General features: G+C 38.5%; 1 pseudogene; it reads right to left on the bottom strand.

Moving 5' to 3' along the window:
- Nucleotides 1–7,453: 7,453 nt before the first annotated feature.
- Nucleotides 7,454–8,076, bottom strand: LOC118888193 (annotated as a pseudogene).
- Between the last annotated feature and the right edge of the window lie 4,196 nt (nucleotides 8,077–12,272).

The raw sequence follows: 12,272 nt of genomic DNA, 5'->3' as shown, positions 1-12,272 counted from the left end.
CTTGATGTTACAACAGCATAGTTGAATACTTGTAACCAAAACCATATGGCCCAAGTTTAAAATAATTACTATCTGGCTTTCTACAAAGAATGTTTGCCAACCCCTGGGCTAGACTATAGAAAGTAAGGATAATGGCATGAAATAAGGTTGTAAAGGTAGGAAAGAACAAGATCATGCAAGATCTTATAGGAAAAAGAAATGAGAGAGAGAGAGAGAAAGAGAGAGGATGAATGAATTAGTTTAAAATGTTATTACTTTAAAAAATTTGCTATACAATGTGAAACCACTGAAAGATAGGAAGCAAAGGAGTGTCATGATCCAATCTACATTTTAGGAAGATTATTAGGACATTTGATTTTAAATCATAAGGTAGAAGATAGTGAAAGATCATCATTCCCATTATAACAACTATAGAAAAAACCTAAACAAATAAGATACAAACAGACTTCAGGAATTTCTAGATTCCACATAAGACATAGAAGGCTAGAAAAGGCATCACTCCCACAACAACAAGAAAAAGCCAGATAAACTATAAAATCATAACTTGAATACATTAGAGAGCTGAGATTACAGGGCAACCAACTAGCCTGAATTGTGAGGAAAGATGTGTGCTTTCAAGATAGAACATGAGGGACTTCCCTGGTTAAGAATCTGCCTTCCAATGTAGGGAACAGGGGGTTCAATCCCTGGTTGGGGAACTAAGATCCCACGTGCCATGGGGCAAGTAAGCACGCGTGCCACAACTACAGAGCCCACGTGCTCTGGAGCCTGCATGCCACAACTAAAGAGACGCCCATGTGCCACAACGAAAGATCCCACCTGCCGCAACAAAGACCCGATGCAGCCAAAAATAAATAAATAAATAAATATTTTTAAAAAACATGAGCACTGGTTGACCTCTGGCAACGGGAAGAAGATGTGGCCTTCATATAAGCAGGTTATAAGAATTTGACTAAAAGTTTCAACAAATTTCTAAAGGTCAAGTGTGGGTTAGTATGAAAACATAGAGCCCCTGGGAACCACAGATAGAAGGTGAACTCATACCCTTGCAAGTTCTTCTCTGTAGACATCATTGAGAGCTTATGAGAAGAATTGGGGGATAGACAAGAGAGTGGAAATAATCACCCTTGGGTAAAGGATTGGAGGAAAGTAGCAGACATGTTTATGAGAAAGGTATGAAGCTCCACCAAAAACCTTTTCCAATAAGAAAGAAACGTCTTATGACACTGGGGAAGGAGAGTAAACTATTGCTCTTAGGTCACTCACTGCAACTGCAGGAAGAAAGATCTTCTACTCCTGAAGAGGGCCAAGAAATGCTACTAGGACCAAAGCACTAGAGGTTTTTCCTACCACTGGAGATTACCATGAAGGTACCACCTTTGAAAAAAAGGGTTATAGTATCTGTTAATGTTAAAACTATGGCTGAACCAGGAAAGTGGAAAATCTCTCATTCCCTAACCTCAACAGGATAGGAAACACTGAGCAGCAAGAAACTGCAACCTATATTGGTGGAGGGGCAAGTATACAGAAGAGATCTCACATAGGGAAAGGCATGCTTAGGGAAAGTCTTAAAGCCTTAAAGCTTTAAAGGAGTAGGAGCACTGAGAAAAATATTCAGGTAAACCAATTACCACCCTAGGTACAATGTGATGCTAGAGAAATTTGCAGCTGATGGTGAACTGACAGTGATTAAAACAGTAACAAAACTAACTCAACTCCCAATTTAAATTGAGTCAACATGTCGTACTAAAGGCCTAACAGAAGGGTCATTCCAGTTTCTAGATAATCTTTACTTCCATCTCTATTGTTCTATATACTATGTACAGCAATCAATTTAAATTACAACATGCAGAAAAAAAAAGCAAGAAAAACAACTCAAGAGACAAATCTCTCAACAGAACCTGACTCAGAGATTGCCCAGAATCTAAAAAGTACTAAAATTAATATGTTAAAGGGTCTGGTGGAAAAGGAAGATAGCATGAACAAAATGAGAATTTTAGGATACAGTTGGAAATTATCAGAAAGCTTCTAATAATGCTGGAAACAAATATGGGAACAGAGATTAAGAAAGCTTTTTATGAACTCATCAATAGACTAGACAAAGGCAAAAAGAAAAAAAAACATTCAGGGAACTTGAATATAGGTAAGCAGAAAATGACAAAAACTGAAACAGAAATAGAAAATGTAACAACAACAACAAAACCCACAGAAACACGCACCCTAAAGTTGTGGAACAAAGTAAAACCGTTTAACATATGGTTAATTTTTTTTCCCTATAGAATAAAATACACTAACCCACAGAACCAAAAAACAAAAACAAAACAAAACAAAAAAACAAAATACCTCCTAAAACCCCAAGCAGGATTTAAAAAAAATCTAGACATATTATATTCAAATTGCTGAAAGCCACAGGTTAAGAGAATATTTGAAGGCATTCAGGAAAAAAGTGACATCGTATACAGAAGAACAAAAGAATTATAGCAGATTTATCAGATATAATCCAAGCCAGGAAGCAATGGAGTGGAATTTTTAAAGCACTGAAAGAAAAAAAATGTCAGACCAGAATTTTCCACACAATGAAACTATCTTTCAAAAGTGATATAGAAATCTGAAAAATAGCTTGAGAAAATCCACTATCACAAAAACTGCACAAGAAATATTAAATGAATTTTTTTTTCAGGAAAAAGGGCTAGGATACCAGGCAGAAACTTGAATCTATATAGAGAAAATAAGATCTCCAGAAATGGATAGAGTGAAGGCAAATTTAAAAGGTATTTTTACTCATTTTATCACCCTTAAAGAAAATTGACGGCAATGATTTCATTGTAGAGCAGTCCTCATGAACATTTTACTAGCCATCCCAGCCAGTGCAGTAAGGTGAGAAAAATAAAAAGAATATATAGTAAAGGAAAAAAAAAATAAAATGGGCTCATATGACATGAATCTCAATGTGGAAATTCCCATAGAAATTACATGACTCTATTAGCTCTAATAAGAAAATGTGTCAAGGTAATAAGATACAAGATTCACACATAAAATCGAGTTTATGTCTAAAAAATTGTAATGAACAAACTGAAATTGATTAGTACCCCAAAACGTGAGCTATTTTGATATAAGTCTAAGAAAATATGTGCAAGATCTATATGTTGAAACCTGAAAAAGTACTGATTAAAGAAAGCAAAATAAATGGAGAGGGATATAGTCATCAGGAATTGAAAAAGTCAATATTGTGAATGATGTCACATTTCCTAAAATTCAATGGAATCATATATTATTCACTCTTGTGTAAAGCTTCTTTGATTCAGCATAAATTTTGTGAATTTTATTGAGGTATAGTTACATACATTCAACTGTATCCATTTAAATGTTTACAATTTGGGGAATATGGACATATGTGCACAAAAACTAATCCATAGTCGGAGAAAAACCAGACCAGTGGTTACTCAATCAGAGTAGTTGTGGAAATTTTAAGGGTCATGAGGGAACTTGCAGAGGTGAGAGTTATGTTCTCCATCTTGATAAGGGTTCATGTTGCATCAGTATATTCATTTGTCAAAAACTGATTGAAGAGTATCATTTTGTGTTTCCTTGTTTAAACAATTTACTGCAAAAAAGAACCAAAAAAAATTGTATTGTACTTAATAATATGAAATTAAAATAATATGAAATTAAATTAATATGAAATTAAAATTGTACTTAGTAATATGAAATATTGTAAATGGTATTTTACAATAATATCTGTAAAAATAAAATACTTAGAGACAAATTTACTAATAAATGTATAAAATATCCTAAGATTATACCATATTGTTGAAAGAAATTAAGAAAGTTTAAATCAATAAAAGGTACACTAGTTCTTGAATTGGAAGACTCACTATTGTTAGTTTTCCCTAAAGTAAGCTGTAGATTAAATGCAATTCCAATCAAAAGTCCAACAGGCTCTTTTATACAAATGATCAAGGTGATTTGAAAATTTATGTGGACATGAAAAAGACCTAGAATATTCATAACAACCTTCAAATGTAGAGCACTTCACCTGACTTTAAAATAAATGTAGAGCACCTTACCTGACTTTAAAACTAACTCTAAAGCTAGTAGTTAAAATAATCAATCACTTTGATACACATGAGCAAATAAACATCAATTGAATTCAATGAAACAGAATGGTGAGTTCAAGAATAGATGCACTTATACAGTCAAACAATTTTGTCAATGGCATGAAAGTAATCCAATGGGAAAAAGAAAGTCTTTTCATCAAATGGTGCTGGGACAGTCTGTATCCAAATAGAAAAAGAATTACTTTGATCCCCACATTAAATCACATACACAAATTAATTTGAGATGGGTTATTACATAAACATAAAAGTTAAAAATATAAGGCTCTTGGTAGAAAATATAGGAGAATGTGTCCACAGTCTTAGAGGAACAAGGACTTCACAGGACTCAAAAAGCACTAATCATAAAAGAAAACAGTGTTGAATTGGACTTCAACAAAATTAAAATCTTATTCATTAAAACATACCATTGCTTTTGCACAGCAAAGGAAACCATCAACAAAACGAAAAAACCTACTGAATGGGAGAAAACATTTGCAAATGATATGACTGATAAGAGGTTAATATCCAACATATATAAACAGCGGATACAACTCAACATTAAAAAAAAACAAAAACAGGGGCTTCCCTGGTGGCGCAGTGGTTGAGAATCTGCCTGCCAATGCAGGGGACACGGGTTCGAGCCCTGGTCTGGGAAGATCTCACATGCCGCAGAGCAGCTAAGCCCGTGAGCCACAACTACTGAGCCTGTGCATCTGAAGCTTATGCTCCCAACAAGAGAGGCCGTGATAGTGAGAGGCCCGTGCACCGCGATGAAGAGTGGTCCCTGCTCGCCGCAACTAGAGAAAGCCCTCACACAGAAACGAAGACCCAACACAGACAAAAATAAATAAATAAATAAATTAAAACAAAAACAAACAACTGAATTAAAAAATGGGCAGAACTGAGTAGACATTTTTCCAAAGAAGAAATGCAGATGGCCAACAGGCACATTAAAAGATGCTCAACATCACTAATGATCAGGGAAATGCAAATCAAACCACAGTGAGGGGCTTCCCTGGTGGCACAGTGGTTGAGAGTCTGCCTGCCAATGCAGGGGACACGGGTTCGAGCCCTGGTCTGGGAAGATCCCACATGCCGCAGAGCAACTAGGCCCGTGAGCCACAATTGCTGAGCTTGCGCGTCTGGAGCCTGTGCTCCGCAACAAGAGAGGCCGCGATAGTGAGAGGCCCGCACATCGCGATGAGGAGTGGCCCCTGCTTGACGCAACTAGAGAAAGAGCTCGCACAGAAATGAAGACCCAACACAGCCAAAAATTTAAAAAAATAAATAAATAATAAATAAATTTTAAAAAACCCCAAAAAAACCCCACAGTGAGATATCACCTTGCACCTGACTGAATGGCTATCATCAAAAAGAACACAATAAAGAATGTTGGCGAGGATGTGGAGAAAAGGGAACCCTCAACAGTGGGAACCCTCCCACTGTTTGTGGGAATGTAAATTTGTGCAGCCACTATGGAAACAGTATGGAGGTTTCTCAAAAAATCTAAAAATAGATTTACCATATGACCCAGCAATTCCACTCCTGGGTGTATATTTGAAAAAAACAAAAACACTGATTGGAAAAGATACATGCATCTCAATATTCATAGCAACGTTATTTACAATTGCCAAGATATGGAAGCAACCTAAATGTCCATCAACAGATGAATGGATAAAGAAGATGTGGTGTATACACACACACACACACACACACACACACACACACACACACACACACACACAGTGGAATACTACTCGGTCGTAAAAAAGAATGAAATTTTGCCATTTGCAGCAACATGGATGGACTTGGAGGGCATTATTCTAAATGAAATAAGTCGGACAGAGAAATACAAATACTGTATGATATCACTTATATGTAGAATCTAAAAAAAATACAACAAACTTGTGAATATAACAAAAAAAGAAGCATGCTCATAGATATAGAGAACAAACCAGTGTTTATCAGAGGGGAGGGGGGAGGGGCAATATAGGGATTGGGGAGTGGGAAGTACAAGCTATTGGGTTTAAGATAGGTTAAAATGATGTATTGTATAACACAGGGAATACAGCCAATATTTTGCAATAACTGTAAATGGAAAGCAACCTTTAAAAATTGCATAAAAAAATTTTAAAGACAAAAGCCACATTTAAAATGGCAGGGAATTTTGTGGAATCTTTACTTGTCCGTGCTCCATCCCTGCCTTGCACAGCGTAGCGCAGATGGGAGAAGCAATAGTCTTATCCCTTGTTACTTTTAGTGAAGTAGAGAAAGTTCGACTGAATTTGCTATGTTCTAAACTGTCTGCGCACTGTGTAAGGGAATGATATCTACAATGCTTAACTCAGAGTTCAAAGGACCGAAAATAGCTTGGATCTCAGGCTAAGGGTAGCCTTGGGAAGCTGAGAGCATGGCTAATGAAAATCCACCAGATGCCTGCATGCAAAAGATTATTTTGTGGGGATTTTTTCCCAGCTTTATTGAGATATAATTGACACATAACATTGTGTAAGTTTAAGGTGTACAATGTGCTGATTTGATACATTTATAAATGCAAAATGATTACCACCATAGTATCAGCTACTATGCAAGAGATTTTTTTTAAAGGGCCATTTATTCCTTTCCCAAATGTTACAGTAAAACCAGGTGGAAGAGAATGGTTTTAGCAGTTAGAAAAAAAAAGTACAAATCTGAGGTTTGGCCATTAAAAGTTATTTACAACAATGGGAGGGGAAAAAAGACAACAAGAAGTTGTTTCACATTACAGAACTCCCCCCAACCCGAAAGCTTAATACTTGATTACCAAGTAAAAAAAGAGATACAGTTGATTCACAAGCTGGAGGTCTGAACTTGAGTAATACATTTATAAAAACCTAGACAGGGGCAGTGTCCTCTCCAGCTTAGGTGCCACTAGGCACAGCACAAGAGACTAAAAACTCAACAGGGGAAGGCTGGACACTCAGGGTTTGGGAGTGTAGGCACCCCCACATGTGGCTCAGGGATTTGGGGAGTAAACAAAGCCTACTTGGAAAAGAATTGGGGAAGAAAACCAGCAACTGCCTTATGCATGGGTGGGGACAGGGAAGGGGTAGGGCCAGGCGCAGGAGCATTTCACATCACTAACCTAACTTGGGAAACTGCAAGGGACCATCTTCAACTGGCCTTAAGAGGAAGACCAGTTGGATGATGGGAGAATCCACACAGGGAGAGGAGGAGAGGGAACGTGGCTAGCGGGGCAACAGCCCCTTCCTTTCTGGGTGCAGGAAGGCAGCCAGGGCACCAGGTCCAGGCAGTGACCTCACACAAGGACAGCACAGTTTTTGCAGCTTAGAGATCACCCACCTGCCCCCACCCAGCTACTCATTCTGCTCGCTAGCTGGTGTAAGGCCACTCTCTGGCCCAGAGGGAGTGGATGGCTCTGTGCCTGGGGCCCTGCCTCTTCTGTGTCTCCTCCTCCCTTGGAGGAAGCACTAGCCTCTGCCCCTTTGGCCTGGGGCTCCTGGCTCTTAGGGGCGGAGGCAGTCTTCCCTCCCTGGGCAGTGCCTTCCTCACTGCAGGCACCGACCCCCCCTGCTCCTCCCCTTCCTCTGTGGGTGACGAGGCAGATGGATCACCCCCAGCCCCCTCCTTCCGATTTCTCTTGAAGGACAGGTCACTCAATTTGGAAGGCTTCTTGAAAGAGAATTTCTTCTTCTTCTTGGGGGTCTCCTTGGCAGGGGGTTGGGGGGCAGGGGGAAGCTCCCCCTTGACCTCAGAGCCCTGGCTAGGGGGTTCCAGCTCGATGGCATCACCAGTGGTCCCGGCTTCCTCCTCTGTTCCGTTCACAGGGTGGGGGCGACCCCCCTCTACCTTTGGGGGATAAGTCTCCATTACTTTTCACGTGGCCATTCTCCCATCCATTGACCTTAGCGGGGGAAGTGCTTGCTGCTTCCTCGGCGGTCACGTTGCCCCAGGGAGCCTTGGAGCTCTGGTTGCCCATGGTGGGGGTTCTGCTGAGGGGCACCAGGAGCCACCCCCTGCTCACGCCATAAGGGATAGTTTGGTCAGGCGGGCCAGGCCGGCATAGGGGAGGGGCTCGCACCTGAGGGGGAAGGGTGTGTGTGTGGGAAAATGAGCTGCACCCCGGCTCCACACCTCACTGACTAGCTGTGCCCGCCACCGCTCTGCTCCTCACCAGAATGCCCACGCAAGAGATTATTGATTGAGGAATACAGAACAGCTAAGGCACAATAGAAACAGGGGTAAGCTTCTTAGGGAAAGGAAGGCATTTAAAAGCAACTACGTATACACTTCCCAATTTCAAAGTTTACTACAAAACTACACTAATCAAAAGAGTGTGGTAAGTTTTGAAATTGGGAAGTGTATACATAGTTGCTTTTAAATGCCCTACTTTCCCTAAGAGGCTTGAATGGACTTGAGGACCCAGGGAGTGGGAAGGGTAAGCTGGGACTAAGTGAGAGAGTAGCATTGACATATATACACTACCAAATGTAAAACAGATAGCTAGTGGGAGGCAGCTACATCTCGAGGGGAGAACAGCTCAGTGCTTTGTGACCACCTAGAGGGGTGGGATAGGGAGGGTGGGAGGGAGACGTAAGAGGGAGGGGATATGGGGATATATGTACATATATAGCTGATTCACTTTGTTATACAGCAGAAACTAATACAACATTGTAAAGCAATTATACTCCAATAAAGTTGTTTAAAAAAAAAGAGTGTGGTAATGACATAAAGACAGATATACAAACCAATGGAATAGAATTGGGAGTCCAGAAATAAAGCATTGCATATATGACCAAATGATTTTCCAAAAAGGTGCCAAGTTCATTCAGTGGAGGAAGGACATTTTTCCAACAAATGGTGTTGGGAAAGCTGGATATCCACATGCAAAAGGATAAAATTGGGTCCTTACACCACATATGAAAATTAACTTAAGATGGATCAAAGACGGAAATGTAAGAGCTAAAATTATGAAATTTTCAGGAGAAAATATAGGGGGAGGGGACTTCCCTGGTGGCGCAGTGGTTAAGAATCCGCCTGCCAATGCAGGGGACACAGATTTGATCCCTGGTCCAGGAAGATCCCACATGCTGTGGAGCAACTAAGCCCTTGCACCACAACTACTGAAGCCTGTGGGCCTAGAGCCCGTGCTCCGCAACAAGAGAAGCCACTGCAATGAGAAGCCCGTGCACCGCCACGAAGAGTAGACCCCACTCTCCGCAACCAGAGAAACGCACACAGCAACGAAGACCCAACACAGCCAAAAACATAAATAAAATTTTAAAAAAAGAAAATATAGGGGGAAATTGTCATGATACTGGATTTGAAAATGATTTCTTGGGTATGACACCAAAAGCATAGGCAACAAAAGAAAAATGGATAAATTACACTACATTAAAATTTTAAAAAGCTTTTGTGCATTAAAGGACACTAACAACAGAGTAAAGAGGCGACCAATGAAGCAGGAGAAAAATGTATGCAGATCAAATAGCTTAGTAGGAGTTAATATTAAGAATATATAGGGCTTCCCTGGTGGCGCAGTGGTTGAGAGTCTGCCTGCCAATGCAGGGGACATGGGTTCGAGCCCTGGCCTGGGAAGATCCCATATGCCACGGAGCAACTAGGCCCGTGAGCCACAAATTACTGAGCCTGCGCATCTGGAGCCTGTGCTCCACAACAAGAAAGGCCGCGATAGTGAGAGGCCCGCGCACCGCGATGAAGAGTGGACCCCACTTGCCGCAACTAGAGAAAGCCCTCACACAGAAACGAAGACCCAACACAGCCAAAAATAAATAAATAAAGAAATAAAGGAGTTCCTTTAAAAACAAAAAACAAAACTTAAAAAAAAATCCATTAAAAAAAATATATAAAGAACTTCCACAACTCAACAACAAACAGAAAAAACCCAACTGAAAAATGAAGAAAGAGATTAAATAGACAGTTCTCCTAGGAAGATATACAAATGTCCATTAAGCCAATGAAAAGATGCCCAACATCACTAATTATTAGGGAAATGTAATAAAACCACAATGAAATACCACTTCTCATCCATTATGATGACTTTTTTTAAAAAAGTAAATAACAAGTGTTGACAAGGATGTGGAGAAACAGGAACACTTGTGCATTAATGAAGGGAATGTAAAATTATACAGCCACTGTGGGAAATAGTATGGCAGTTCCTCAAAAAAAAAAAAAAAGAATTATTGTATAATATGATCCAGCAATTCCACCTCTGCGTATATACCCAGAATTGAAACCAGGGACTTGAAAAGATATTTGTAAAACCATGTTCATAACAACATTATTAACACAATAGTCAAAATGTGTAAGGAAAAAACCAACAGAGTGGGAGAAAATATTTGCAAACCATATGTCTGATAATGGGTTAATAGCCAAAATATATAGGAAACTCCTACAACTCAATAGCATAAAAACAAACAACCTGATTAAAATAGGGGCAAAGCACTTGAAACGTGTCCAAAGAAGACATGCAAATGTCAAACAGGTATATGAAAAGGTGTTTGGCATCTCTAATTATCAGGGAAGTTCAAAACCACAATGAAATGTCACCTCACATCTGTTAGGATGACTATGATTTTTTTTAGATCAAAATCACAATGAGATACCACTTCATATCCCTTAGAATGGCTATTATTTTTTTTAAAAGCAAAAGATAAGTTTGTCATGATGTGTAGAAATTGGAACCATTGTATGTGGTTGGTGGGAATGTTAAATGGTGCAACTTCTACAGAAAACACTATGGGGTTTTCTCAAAAAATTAAAAATTGAATTACCATATGACCCAGCAATCTCACTTCTGGGTAAATATCCAAGAGAATCTAAATCAGGATCTGCAGGAGATATATTCACTCCCATGTTTATTGCAGCATTATTTGCAATAGCCAAGATATGGAAACAACCTAAATGCCTATTGACAGATGAATGGATAAGGAAAATATAATATATACATACAACAGCATGTTATTCTTTCTTACAATGGAAGAAAATCCTGCCATATTCAACAGCATGGATGAAACTGGAGGATATTCTAAGTGAAACACACCAGTCACAAAAGGACAAATACTGCATCATTCCACTTAAACGAGGTCTCTAAAATATTCAAACTCAGAAAGAGTGAGTAAAATGATAGATGCAGGGGCAAAGGGGAAGAAACAGGGAATTGCTGTTCAAAGCGTATAAAACTCCATTTATGCAAGATAAATAATTTCTAGAGACATGCTATCTCTAGATTGCACTTGTTGTTAACAGTAATGTATTGCATACTTAAAAATTTAGCAGGTTAGATCTCATGTTAAGTATTTTTACCACAATAAAATATATTTTAAACTACATGAAAATGAAAATACAACTCATTGAAATTTCCAGGATGCAGAAAAAGTAGTGTTTAGAGGGAAAATTGAATTAGAAAAGAAGAATTAATTTAGCTATTTCTTCATTAGAAAAGAAGAAATAGCTAAAATAAATAATCTAATCTTCCACTTCAGGAAACTAGAAAAATAAGAACAAATTAAATTCAATATAAGCAGAATAAAAGAAATAATAAATATTAGAGCTGTGAGGATTTCTACCTTCACCACTCCTACTCAAAATCATACTGGAATCCCTAGCTAGCAAGAGAAGAAAAGGAAACATGTACAGTTTGGAAGAAGGAAATAAAAAATTACCTCAATATTATATGACTCTTTGTGTAGAAAAATGTCAAAGAATCAACAAAATATCTCCAGGAACTAATAAGCCATCACAGGAATGTTTCAGATAGAAGGTTAATATACAACTGCCAGTTCCTTTCTTATAGACCAACTATGAACAACTGGAATTTTAAAATATAAGTACAATGTCATTTACATTAGCAACAACAAAGTGAAATACTTAGGTATAAATCTAATAAAATATGGGAAAAATCTTATGAGAAAAACTACAAAACTCTAATGTAAGAAATCAAAAAACACAAATCAATATTGGCTTATCAATTGTTTAATAAAGAATTAACCTCAATCCTTCTCAATTTCAAATAACAGAAGTGATTGGAACACTAACTTGTTCCATGAAGCCAGTATTTATCTGATACCAAAGCTAAACAGTGGCATCAAAAGAAAACTATAGACCAATACCCTTTATGAATATAGATGCAAAAATCTTCAATGAAATTCCAGT

Source organism: Balaenoptera musculus, chromosome X (assembly GCF_009873245.2).
Source record: "Balaenoptera musculus isolate JJ_BM4_2016_0621 chromosome X, mBalMus1.pri.v3, whole genome shotgun sequence".
Lineage (NCBI taxonomy): Eukaryota > Metazoa > Chordata > Mammalia > Artiodactyla > Balaenopteridae > Balaenoptera > Balaenoptera musculus.
The sequence above is the reverse complement of the archived record's forward strand: the minus strand, read 5'-3'. Positions and strand labels throughout refer to the sequence as shown.